We start from the raw sequence: 14,365 nt of genomic DNA on the forward strand, positions 1-14,365 counted from the left end.
GCGCGTCTGGCCTGCCCAGTCAGACGCCTACGTTCACGGCGCTCTTTATCGGATAATTTAGCGCGTGGCACGTGCACACTTGAACCGATAAACCTGGTGATCTTCCGGAACCTTCTAAACCAGGACCATTCCTCCTCTCCCGCCTCGCCTACCTCTCCTCCTCACTCCAATTCTGGTAGCATGACCTCCCCGTTAACCAATCAGCGTCGAGCCCCTCCCTCTTCTCTCCCACTCGTCAACCAATCAGTGTCGAGCCTCGCGGCCACGCTTTTATCCAGGCTTCAATTTTGAGTTCACGGCACGCCATACATCTGGCCAAAGAACCTTTCACGCTAAAATGTCCGTACTTTGTTCCACTTCAAATCCGACCGCCAAAGACGCTATACGACTTGGTGTATCTAACGAATCAAACCCAAACGTTCATCGTCACAGCGCTCATCCGTCGTTCTGAGTTTACCATTACCGACCAAATTAATCACCCACAGTGGTCGGGCCGCGACCTTGCGCTTTTTTGTGCGTGTGATTGTTTCAGCCCTTGCACACAAACCCACAAAGACAAGGGGCACCATGGCGATGTATACACTTTGGGTGCTGCTGATTGGCTAGATGCCATCGTAGCAACAGCTGTGGTCGGTCTTAAAGTGAAACGGAGTATCGGTTTTTTTTCCCGCCTTTCTTTTGGAGCAAAGTTGCCGTCTACTCTTTCCTAGCACGGAACGATCAAATAACGATTGTTTTGCAAAAACGCCAAAAGGAGGCACTGTCGCAATTTCCGTCCCCACAGGCTTTCTGTCATGTGAAAGGCGAAACAATCCCTCCTATAGCACCACCTCTCGCAACGTTCATAACATGGTTTATGAATCGTTCTCCAGCAGGTGGTTTGCTAAAGGACCGTTTAGCAAGAGATCCGTTTCATATATCTTTTGATACTCCCGTAAGACGAGCGATTACCTCTTGCATGATGAATAGCGCACTATAGTTCCCTGGAAGATGTGAGAGTCAGGCTTCACTGCTGTTTGATCGGCTAATATACGTGGCACCTTGAGCCAATGTTTGGCACTTTGACAATCATGTGGTGAACCAGTGGAAAGCCATGGAAAAGTTAAAGAAAAGTACTCTGCTACTAATGGTGCCAGGGCGCTTTTTTTTCGAGCAAAACGTTATTAAGCCTAATTAAGTTAGGCCCCTTTGCGGAGCGCAAGTTCGTCTGCTTCGTGCACAGGGGTTGCCATGCTTCCAGAACGCCGAGCTCTCATTGGCTGATTGAGAAAACTAGTGGGTAGACCTCAAGGCATCTAGCATTGAGGTCTACCCACAACCCTTTCGATCAAAGCCAATCAGAACACGACGTCGTTCTGACGTCACCGAAACTCCTTCTTAAGAAGTAGACGACTTGCTCTCCGCATAGGGTTGCCAGAGAAGGACCAAGTTTGGTGTTTCCCTCTCGTGCTGCCTGGGTTTAGGTTAGGTGCTTGTCAATAATGCAGCGATATCTTCCGTTGTGCTCACCTGGATTCGAACAGGCAAGTCTGTCTTCTCGATGCCCGTCGCCATGACTGTTTCGGCGCTCACGGCCCAAGCGACAACACCTGGAAAAGATGCAAGGAAGCCGAGGTTAGCGCCTCAGTGTTACGCTCAATCCAACAACAAACAGTTAAAAAAAGCAAAAAAAAAAATAAAACCAAAAAACTCAACCATCACTTTTTTTTTTTTTGCATTTTGCGAGAAAAACGAGAATAAAGAACGGCTTCATCTATATTTTATTCTTACGACCAGCCCTCCTCTCCTGGTGGATTGCAGGAGCAAGAAGGAGAATGCGCCGATGGACTGAGAAAGGAGCGTAAGTAGTAGATGGGGAGTATTGACGGACAATTTTTTTTAACAAACAAGAAAAAAGGAAAGTTTCGGAAAGTGTTTGCGTATCTCTGAGAGCGCCACCGCACTTGTACAAACTTTCTGTCATGTTCGGTCGCTCTCTCACTCCAGTTTTGGTGACCGGACCTGGCGCGGAAGGCGCAGATTTGTGCTACCTCGGAATCTTCAAATGCTATAAACAAAAGCATGCCCTTGTCCATCCTTATTTGTGTGCCTCCTCGTTTTCTCCTTGTCTTTTTTTTTTTTTGCGCTTTCAATGCTATTATGAACTACCAACGGGCCCAATTTCCAATCTTGAAAAGCTTCAAATGTTGATATCTGAACCTTGAAAGTTTTCATTTCTTAATATTCTGATCTTTTTCATTAAAAAAAAAATATGAGAAAACCTACAGAGCGGGGACAAGAAATAAAACCAACATTCCCATTTTTTTTTAATCTCATAAATGAACTACACACGCTGAAACTCTTTGCATATAACTCTAACAGTAGTGACCAGAAGCAATGGAATATACATATAAGGTCATTACTTTGCTTAAATAAGATGTAAGAAGCGATTTTTTTAGTCTAATATAGCAAGAGGGTTTTAGCAAGCTTACACTATTCAGCTCCATTTATTGCGTTTATGCTGAGGGATGTCACCCTTAAACACACCGTAAAGAGCGTATATCTGAGCTTAATTCGCTTATTGTTATAGGAAGAGCTTTTGCTACGTGTTTCTATATATGCGAAACATTGTCCCTTCGCACCACCAGAACCATAGGTGTAGCCTGCCATTGAAGCCGAGGGTTAAAGTACTAATTAACTATTCAGATTTAAGACTCAACATTATTATCTCGTTTATATAAAAACAATACTTTTTGGCAAATCTAATATCGATAACAAGAGGAGAATTCATAATAAGTATGCAATTTGGACATAGTTTCTTGGGAATAGCTCGTTAGTGATGGGACGCCCAAAAGCGCGACGCCGGAATTCAGAAAAAAAAAAGGAATATTGTCTGTACTTATACTCTAATGACTTCGCTTTAACTACCCTGCTCGTTCTCATGGCGAATGGGGCACCCGTTCGGTTTAACTGTGAAAACAAAGGTCTGCCAATCGAAGCGGCAAATTACGCATCCCAAGTCCCATTGTTTTCCCGAAAGCAGGAAAAGCAAGCGCGGACAATGAGGTCCGTTTGTTTCAATAACAGCCCGCGACTTCTCGGTTACACGGCAGGGCGGAGACCGCCCGGAGCCAGTTCAGTTAACATCACGCCGTTTTCAGAGAAACCTTTAGATTTGCGGAACCTTTTCGTGCCGTATATAGTATTCATTATCTTGTAGTCATTCGTATTGCGCGTCCCGACAGAGAGGAGTACATCCTCCGTTTAAAGAAGAGCGCTTTTCTTAAAACCGGTGTCTAGACTGTAAGCAAAGTCACGTGTTCGCTTAGAGTGAAAATCTCAGCAAACAATTCAAACATAAAACAATAAAAATACGTCCTTTTTGTGCTTGGTTTCCCATCGTGGGAAGTTGTTCGCCCGCTAAATTACTGTGCCGTGACAAGTAACGTCTTGTCTCCCGCTTTTTGTTTTTCGTTGGTGCGTTTCAGCGCCATTATGATTGTGATCCCTGGATATATATATATATATATATATGCTCGTCTTTCCTCTTCAAGACGACGATAGGTGACCAGGTGACAGCTTAAAGATACGTTGGGAGCGCGTATCGAACCACCCTATAAATACCCTGTTGGCATTCAGAGAAAGTAGCTCTGTTCCATCGACGTTTTTCTGTTTTTCTGTTTTTTTTATTTTATTTTATGTATTGGTTTGTTCTGACGAAAGTTTCTATTGTTCAAAGTTTGGAGCTGTTCAGTATTATTTTTTCTTCTTCTTCCTTTACCGCAGCGCTTTTATGTCTTCAAACACACTTTCTTGACATCCTGTCATGACAGAAATGTACATGGTAATTTGGATGGAAATGCTTTGAGCAGCTATTAATAGAGAGGTGTTCGTGCATTGGTGGCCGAACATGTGTTTTGCAAGTGAGTCTTTAATGAAGTGTCCAATTTTTTTGGGGGGGGTTTTATTGATCAGATGAAACACAAAAACAAGACAAACCGTACTAACTCTCCTTGTGCCGTTTTATTTTTATCTACAGTGTTTACTGACCGCCATTCGTTGTGCCCGTTGGGGCTTTGCGCATGCTCACAGCAATTTCTGCTTAACGCCACCCAGGAAGGACCACAGCGAGTTTTAGAATAGCCTAAACAAAAGCTTCGCGTACGCAAAAAAAAAAAAAAAAAAAAAAAAAATCTGTTGTTTTGTGGGCGTAAAACCCAACCCGCGTTTTGTATTTTGCGTACGTTATTCTAAACGTTGCCAACAACGATTATATGAAGTATGCGCTTCAGAAGCGTTATAGGGACTCCGCTGTTAACTTCCTCTTAATAAAAAAAAAAGTGAAACACTAATTATGTTTTAATGAATCAGAAAATACACTTGAGGCGTATATAACGGATGTTGCGGCATACTTTTATTGTACTTTTTCTGCACTTCTTGCTTACTCATGCTCTGAATGTGTAGATGTACTCGGTGATTCCAGGAGCGGCCAGGCTCTCTGAATCGACCGCAAAATTCGGTTTCTTAGCCTATCGCGCTACGACTACTTGCAACGTTGCCCACAGACGGTGCATTTTTCTTTTTTTTTTCTTTTTTTTTTTGTAAAATTTGTGAAGAGAGAAATACCTGAGGAAGAAGTAAAGAAAGAAAAAGGATTAGCTCCTATGGAAACGCAGCGAAGCCACCGGTCTTCAAACAATACGGCGCCGCTTCGCACGGGAGACCAGAGATGGCGCAAGCGGTCGCGACGCCAACTGCCGCCAAGTGAGATTAAATATAATATTAATAAACACGGAATATACTTGGGGTATACCTTCGAAAGTATACTTATACATTATGAAAGTGAAAAATAAGTATACTTTAAATGTTCCGCTTTTTGTGAAGGGGACTTATTTTTACCGAATTGGAATAGTCAAAAATGAATTCATTCAAATGGGCTTATAAGATGTTTTTGAGTTTGACGAACTTTTTTTCTTTTTTTGATAACTGTCTGCGCACTCCAAGTGTCAGAAATACGCAAAATTTCAAATCACTCTCAGTGAATGTATATTTCTATTAAAACTGTGATAAAAAATCCCGACACGCTCTTCCTCGCTAAAACAAAAAAAAAAATGGTACCGATATGTTAACATTTTTGTAAATGTTTTAAAATAGAAAAGATCAAAAAACAGGTCCGTACCGTGATCTCTTTAAAACCTTGAGTGCGTAAATTATGCTCTCACTGTAAAAATAGGGACTCCAATAACTCGCATGTGCCCTTTAAATGGCAATTTAAGAGCAAATTTACCTGTTTTGGTTTAATTTATACATTGGCGTCATTTGACCAGATAAAATTGATAGTACAATAAAGAGACTACTACATCTTACAGCTATAGCTGTTATGAGTCCTTCCCCCACTCGACATGATGATCTGAGGTGTTGTAGGGCGTCCGCCATTGACATCGTGAAACGCTCGGAAAAATTTAACGTCATGATGTCAGGTAGATGACTTGTCGTGACGTCACGGCGTCAAACGACGTTAGGTGGCACGTGAATTCACGCTGTCATGTGACATTATGGTTTCGCATGACTGCATGATGTCATATCATTATAGTCATCACAACTTCATTATGCCAGCAGACGTTGGCGAGGATTGCGCCAGGTAAGGTGTGAGATACATAAGTTCGGCATACGTAAGGGACAAAATCTGTATTGTTGAACAGGCACCCCGACCGGCAAAATACGTAAGGGTATATTAGGGTGCGATGAAGTGTTGGAGCTAGGGTTCCTTCATGTGCGCTTCGCATAGAGTGATGCCAACTACCTGTTTCCCTTTCCCACACTATCTTCCACCGCCATTTTGGTTCTCTCATTGTTTCCTCGTGCGCCGGAAAGTGGCCTTTTTGTCCATCGGTCCTGCCATCCGAGGGGAAAAATGCTAATCCTCCCTCCGTGGGTTCTACAACGCTGCTACGAACTTTTGAGATAAGGTACTTGTTTCCGGGAGGGTTATAAGCCCCGCGGATTATCGCCGAGAACCAAAATGGCTGCTGGTTTGTCGGTGAGTGGTATTACAAACGGTGGCATCACCCTAGCAAAGCGCACATGAAGACTCCGCACATGAAGGCTCCCTAGTTGGAGCCATCGCTATGACTTTGCTGTGAATTCTCACGGGACTGCAGATGTTCTATAGGGTTGTTTCCCGGAAGGGTTGAATCGTTTAAATTAATTTGATTGTACCGCCTCGATTGAAACGCGGTACACGACGTATCAGTAGCGCTAAGACAATCAGTGTCGGTGTCCATGCTATATGTTCTTTGCTGAGCCACCATCGTTTAGACATCTGGCACGGCCCGGTGGAGGACTGATGATTAATACGACCGCCTGGGGGATGTTTTTGACACGCAATCGAAATTTTGGTTCCGCGGCGCCTTTTCACCGCTATGATCATCCGTCAGACTGCGCCTCGGCCGGGATTTAAGCTCGGCCGCTGGTGATCTGGCGACAGCGAAGCCCCCAACGTGACCAACAAGAAATTTCTCCAAGTTTAAAGTGTAAACTCCGGACAAGAGCCGAAGAAGCCGCGACAAAAGCACCGTGTAGGAATTGTAGCTCTCCATGATGCTCCTGCTGCACATTCGGGAACCGTTTCGTACGCTACGCAGACGACGCACATGCAGCCATCTTGTTTTTGTCATTTCAACATTTATCGTCTGCTTCGCTTTTAGAGCGCTTTATCTTTGCCGAAGCAGCGCTGAGCGCTGATTCGTGTAATGACCGAACGCTTTATTTCTGGAACGAGGAAAGAAAGCATCGCTTGTTTTCCCGTACGCATTTGTCTTCGTCGTTTATTTATTTGTTTCACAAAACCAGTTCGCAATCAGAAATACTAAGTTAAGCAACACGCCGGACACGGTCGTCGTCTGCAATGACGGTTGGAGAACTAAACTCGAAAAAAAACGGAGAAATATAATAAACCCGAAACTTAAACTATCCTCCGCTGTGCTTGTTTCTGTTTTTCGTTTTTATGTTCTTTTTATTTATCTATTTCAAAGAAATACATTGTCCGGAACGAAAAAAAAAAAAAAAAAACACGATAGCGATCGGCCAGTAGAATAAACGGAAGTTCGTATCCGGAAGTTTTCCGGTAAGGCGCGCTGTGATCGCCTGCGATGGAGGAACGTGATTGGAAGTCTTCGAAGATTTTAACGAAAAGGGAGCAGGGTCCCAATGAGATGCATCCCAACTTGGAATTCTGTTACGATGCGAGATTTTGAAAAGGGATTGCCCCAGTTGTCCATAAAGTCTGCATATACACAGCGAGTATACCCGGAAAAGAAGTACAGTAATTAGGCAGATAGTTACGTGTTCGGCAGGCATCGACGGCTGTTACGTTTCGCTGATTTGAGGGTAAACTTTTAGGGAATTTGTTTTATTTTTTCTCATTTTAACGGTCTGTAAGTTATCGTCTTGCACTCTTGCTGGACTAATTAGGCGTTGTTCTTGGTTTCCCGTTTCAAGTAATTAACTCACGTTACAACCTCTGAATGTTCCCAGCGTTCCGCATTCCATAGCGTCCGTTTGAGATATACTCACTTTCATCTAAACAAATGAAAAAGGGAAGTTTTGTGCAACGCTCATACGCCAGCTGAATTAGTTCTTATCAAGTTTGGTCGTCTGAGGAAGAAGCGATACTTTTGGCTTTGAAAGGAGTACGTCTTAATAAGGTAACATATATGTAATACAAAATACAACTACATATACCTCGATTCTCCACATAAAGGGTGAAATTACTACTTTTATTGACTGCGGTTCTCGAGGTGCAAATGAATGTAGATGATAGTCTTCTTGTTCATGCGGCATCTAGAACAAAACGTTATAAACGTTCCCAAAATGTTTAGCCGGGAGCTCCGAAGAACTGGCAAAACCCAACACGTCGGATGCTGAAGGGTCTCAGACCTGTCGCAATTTACCGGCTCTTCCTCCTCAGTCAACGGGGTTTAGGCATCCGTCGACGTGTGCGCCGAAAAACCAGACTTGCGTGGTAATCATTACAAGTAACCAAATTACTTGTAAACAAGCTACTTTTGGGGGTAATGTTGTAATCATTTGAAAACATCTATGAGGAAGTAATCGCAAGAATAAAATGATTACATTTGGAAATTCTAAAATTACTCGTAACCCCGTTACTATTTTTCTCTTTGTTTCCTAATGGTGCATTTCTTTTGTGCAAATTTCCTGCCAAGGAACCGTCGAACCGAGTCTCCGACGAGACGATGGTCTATGCCTAGGTCGATATATTGAGAAGATGAGTAGATTCGAACTCGGTGATTCTGATCCGATAATGGACGGTAAAAAACGCCCGTCTTCTAACCGGCTGAATAATCTGCCGTTTTGAGAATCTTGAGTAAACAAAAAAGTAACGGCCACTTTTTTTTTAAAGTAATGATTAAGCGGTAGGCAAGTCGTCTGCTTCTAGCGCAAAAGTGGCGGTGACGTCAGAAGGACGCCAAACTCTCATTGTCTGAGTGAAAATTGAAAAAGAGTGGACAGACCTTGAGGCCCATTTAGCATTCAAGTCTTCTCACTATTTTTTTTTTAATTTCTTTAATTTTGTGAGAATTAATTAGTATGTTTTGTCTACTTAAATGATTAGCTACAGACACAATTGAAAGAGCCGCGGCCGGTTCTGCTTCCATTTTATCGTCACATTTAGTAATGAAACTGAATTTGTGTGTAGGTCACTTGGCATCAGGTCATGTGACGTAATTTTCCTCTCGGAATAGAGCTAGGAAAATGAACGGCGAGAAACATTTCCCCAAGTTGCCTGAATATACCAAGAAAACTAATCGGTTTAATAATCGCAATTAAAACAAAACGGTTCAACTATTTCAGGAGTGGGATTTGGACCAGTGTCGAGATTCGTCGGATGTTCTAATTCTTTGGAATGAAGTAAGAATCAAAGTAGGCGCTCATTACGCAACACTCATCCACATAACTGCCAGCGTTCTAGATGGATTCCATTCTCCTATGCGACTTCGATCTGTACAGCCAGGTCAATATCGCGTCGCGTCATCTCTATATATTCCTGTCATTGTTAGCGGATTCATAGCAGGACATGTGATCATCAGGAAGAAGTATTGAATTATAGTCTATTCCTATATTTGAAGATATGTAATCAATTCATTCTTCTAGTCTTTCATTGATTCGTCTATTGTGTGTGCGCACAAACTGCAGGGGCTTCTAGACGGTGGTTTAAAAAGCGCAAAGGACCAAGAAGAGAAGAAGGGGACTGTCCTGTTCCCTTTTTCTCTTCTTACACCCCTGCCAAAATTGGGAGTTGTGGGGATATGTATACAGCGTGTAGTTGGTCAGCCATTAAAGTTGCGTCGAGTCACACGCTGTAGGTGAGCAATTTAGCCAGTGCAGTAGAACCGCTAACCTGGGGGTCCTTAACGTGCACCACGCAGTAGTGATACACGACCGCACGCCGGTACGATGCTCACCCAGATCGAAACGGGCACGGGTGGGGTTACGCCCGTGCCACATGGGCAACTCAAATGCCATTTTCAACAAATGACATTCATGTGATCAACGAAGCGGCTCGCGATCTGTCGCGCGTGGAACGCCCCACGCTCGGAGTGTCGCGCGCTGATTGGCCGATCCTTCAAATGTCATTCGTTGTAAATGGCATTTGAGTTACCCTTGTGGCAGGGGTATTATTAGTCCTCTGCGCTTTTGAGACCACCGTCTAGATGTTCAACGAATTAGCCCCCCCAGTTGATCTTGATGCTGCACGTGCTTTTCTGAAGTCTAATTTATGAATGGGATTAAAAAGACGTTGTAAGCGTCAGTCCGTAGTTAATGAGTATGCGTGTTAAAAATTACCACGTAGACCTTATGCAAAAAGACTGCTCCCCAATAACACGTGGCATTTATTTCGGAATTGCATAATACATTTATTTCTGGCACCTTGTGGACTAAGGAATGTTCGCTCTCGGGATTCAGGAAAGATTATCCTAATTCGCAACAGTCGACAAAGGAAAAAGAGAGTTATAATGCCGAGGAAAGTGGACGAGGACGCCTCAGAAGAATGTGGCGAGGGAAACGTACGGTTTTCACCGGCAGTGGTCAGTCTTGGGACCCGTGTACGCAATTTGGGCCCACGATGATACCGTTCTGTTTTTCCTCTCGTATATCTTATTTCCTCAGAGAACGAGAAGGAAGCAGGTGGGAAAGAGAGAGCAGACGGGGAAAACAAAAACAACAAAGAGAGAGAGGCAGAAAAAAAAACAAAAAAAAAAAACAGGACCAGAAGATATTTGGGTCAGTGGAGTTAGCGGCAGCAGGCCGGTCCGGTTCAGTCGCCAGATAGCCGAGCAGCCATCTCCGTATTCTCGCCCAAAATACACTCGTCGCTCCGCAACTTCTCGGCCACACTACGTGCTCGGGGAAGATTTTCGAGAGGGGAGCATTTGGGAAGGAAACAAAGAGAAGAAAAGATTACGCCTCGAGCACGTTCTTTAACACCCCGTTCTTTTTTGGTTGTTGGCTCCTGCTGTTTCGGCTGTTCACGAAAGAGCCAGGACTTACGAGAGGCGGCAACTGAAGCCGTAGAAGCCGTTTGGCTATTGAATGGCGGACGCCACTCGCGCCGATTGGTAGATGAACTTCACTCGTTACTCGCCGTAACTAAGCGTGTTAGTCGTTAGTGAGATTCAAAATGAAACGCCTTACTTCAGCTCAAAGTAAGGAAGTACTTTCTCGGAACATTTAATTTGATTCTTTTTTTCTGCAGCGGTAGCCGCCTTCTAACATGTGCCTCGCTAGTAATACGTAGACTTTTAACGTAATCGATCAACGTTTTCTTTCACCACCTCCTCACATCTCGTTTTGCGAACGCGGCCCAAAAACCACTTGATTACCATCGGACAGTTGGATACACTCTGAAATCTAGGCACATTACTGTTGCCTTCTGTTGTTTTTGTTGAGTCGGGCTGCTGGGTCGGTTTTTGTTTTCAATCTCAGGTGCGTTCGTCCGAAAAAAACAAACAAACAAAGCACCCGTTAGGTGTTCCGAATGTTTCGAATGCGGGTGGGTCGAACAGCCTCGTTTTTTTTTTTTTAAAGAAAACGAAGTGCTGTTTTCTGAGGTTAGATTTTTAGTGGGTTCTTCCGATAAGTGGGTGGTTTTCCCGCTTCCCTCCGGGTTTTATTTTTATATCTTTGTTTTCCTTTTCTTCTATTATTTTATTATCATTATTTTTATTATTTTTTTAAAGGTATGTATTTGGTATTTGGTATGACTATTGTCTCGCTCGCACACCGGATTTGCCGAGGATTAAGTCGACCTTTGCTGTCTCTGTTAACATACCTGTCCACTTCACCGCCCATCGCACGGACTTATCGGCCGTTGCAATTTGCGTAATATCTTGTTGTTTTAAGTACCATATGTAAGCAATTAGAGCTACTGTAACCGACTGTCTCGTCACATCGCATGAGATTACGCCGGTGCCGCCAGTAGTGTATTGATGACTTCGAAAGCAATCGATTTTCTTTTTTCTTTATTAAGCGCGCGATTGCTTTGACTGGTGCTGTTTAATCATTTGAGGTGTTCCATCAAAATCAAAATACAATTGCGGCGACAATTCGAGGACTTGTTGCCCCTGCTGAACGAAGTCAATAATTGGTTTAGCGAGCGAATGATTCCTTCCCACGGTTGACTAGGTAGATGCATGCTTATAGCGGTAGCAGATGGTCGCTCGCCATTTTTGAGGGTGCGCTTATGCGGTGGAATTTGCAACGAGCAACATCAGAGAGCGCATTTACGGATGTCAGTGCGATTCACACACACGAACAAGTTTTCTATTGGTTCATAGCCTCCTCTATACTGGCAAAGCATGTAGAACTGCAGACAACGGATTGGAGTAGAGCCACGTAACGGGCGCCCCGCTGCGGCGAGCCGCCGAAACACACTTCTCCCAAGCGATGGAATGTCCACTCGTGCTCTTCGCTTTCCTCGTGCTACCGCTTCTTTTCTTGTCGGGTTTGAAAACCATGTTTCGGGTCCTGGCCGCTGCAAATGCTGTGCGCTGACGTCCAGGTTCCCCGAGAAATGCTCTGTGCTACCAGATCCCCGCGCTCCAAATCTGCGACCAGGCATTCTATGGCTCCGTCGTCAAACTGCCAGGCTTTGTGAGGATAGAGGAGGCTATGATTGGTGTATTTAGGGTGCGTTAATTGATCTGTTTTGTTTCCAACTTTCAATCAGTCTTAAAGTAATATAAATTAAAAATATATATTAAGCAGTATTTTATATATTTAGCTCACTAATGTTACAAAAGTGTAAATTCTCTGCTTCTTTTATTTTTTTTTTTGCCTTTTTATGCGCATGTGCGTGCAGGAATTGACACTGCGATGTACAGGGTGTTTTTTTTTTTTTATTCTTGCAGATTTGTTTAAAAAAAAAGCTATGAAAGCTACACTTATGCGGTTTGTGCAAGTGAGTTATACGCCCAGGGGGACATTATGTGGGTGGCTAATCTTTGCGATAAGTCGGCCAATTAATTAAAATTCACTAATTAACTTTTTAATTAGTGAAAATAGACATTAGGTTCTAATTAGGAACTTGCTGGGTGTCGTCGAAAACCCCTAAATCAGTCACTTTCAGAAAGACTTTCAGCGCGTGAGAAGCGTAATAGTGCACTAAAGTTACCACTCGTGGAGCAGGTACAAGGCTAGCGGTTTCGGTAAGGCGCCCGCGCAATTTTTCCGTCTCTTATCTCGCCCAAGCTTTGTACCTGCTCCACGAGTGGTAACTTCATTGCACTACTTCACTGCTCACGCGCTAAAAGTCTTTAAAAAAATTACTGATTTAGGGGTTTTGGACGACGCTCAGCAAGTTTCTAATTGGAACCATATGTCTTTTTTTACTAATTAAAAAGTTAATTAGTGAATTTTATTGAATTAGTCGACTTATCAAAAAGATTATCCACCCAAATAATGTCCCTCTGGGCGTATAACTCACTCGCACAGACCGGATAAGTGTAGCTTTTATGGCTTTTTTTTTAAACAAATCTGTAAGAATAAAAACAAGAAAAAAAAAAACAAAAAAACACCCCGTATATTACTTTGAGTTCGGGTTCACTCAAAGTGCTCGGCAACTGCATGTTGAGGATTAACCTCTAAGCATCATACTACGCTTGCTTGTTGAATGAGAACCATACAATTGTAAAATAAAGCTAAAAAAAAATACGCTGATTGCATGGGCGTTTACACTGTCATGCTACATATACGTGGCTTGCGCAGGACTTCATCACACCATGCTGGCAGTCATTTCTAGTTGCTCTTGCCGCGAAAAACAAATATATATATATATATATGTATCGACGGTGCGAAATGCACGCTGCGAAAGGTACGTGCTTAGAAGCGAGGTCACCGAAATGGCAGCTGATGCGACGTCTGTGCAACCGAGTTATAGATCCATAGCACCACGAGTGGATATGATCTGTAACTGTACGAAAGCGTCGATCGCTCTACGACTATTGCTTTGACCATCCATCGAATTTATTTACATACCTAACCATCACCAGAGACAACACTTTTTGGAACTAGAGTGGCATCTAATGTGTCCAACTGTAAATTAATGAAGCTGGCCACGCGAATTTCCTCATATTTTTATGTGGAAATTTGGTTATAATTTGTTTGATTAGGGAACAAATTATTCGGGAAGAAGATGCCCAAAAAGTTTGTACCCTCTGCGGTCGCTGAGAGCGAGGGCTTGGTTGGACGCCCCTTTTAAATAGAATCTTTCTTCGCGTGCGCGTTTCAGCAGCTGGAACACATTTCACGACAATGCACTCACACGTTGTATTTTATTTTTTTGTACTGAATGAGCAGTGTTTTGCATTTGATATACTATATGCTCCTTTAACGTAGGTAATTGATCATTTTGCGAGGAATACAGTCGATGTATTGCAGTGGGGTGAACCCCTGGAAGCGGCGGAAACAAAGAGACGCCAAGATGGCGCCAACACATTCTGAAGAAATGTTTACCACTCGTAGATATTTCATGCTACATAAAACGTGTCGATGAGTAAGACATCAGGTATCTGACCATATTAAGCCACGAATACACGCTATACAAACTTGGCCATCCTCCGTCCTACGAATACTGCCATGTTAACTGTAGGAAGATCTACTGCCCATAGGCACGTGCGAGCAGGGCAGCTTTGCACTTGATGTGTTTCTGAGCGCTAGTAGGGTGCAAAGTAATGCGTATAAATAAGCCGATAAACTGAGCGCAAATAAAACTCTTAATATAATTTTTTTTTTATGTGGTGGATTCATTGTATATTAAACTTTTAAGGTGCAGCTTTTTGAAAAATAAATTCAAGCCATGACAATT

Source organism: Ixodes scapularis, unplaced genomic scaffold (assembly GCF_016920785.2).
Source record: "Ixodes scapularis isolate PalLabHiFi unplaced genomic scaffold, ASM1692078v2 PGA_scaffold6__148_contigs__length_123643588, whole genome shotgun sequence".
Lineage (NCBI taxonomy): Eukaryota > Metazoa > Arthropoda > Arachnida > Ixodida > Ixodidae > Ixodes > Ixodes scapularis.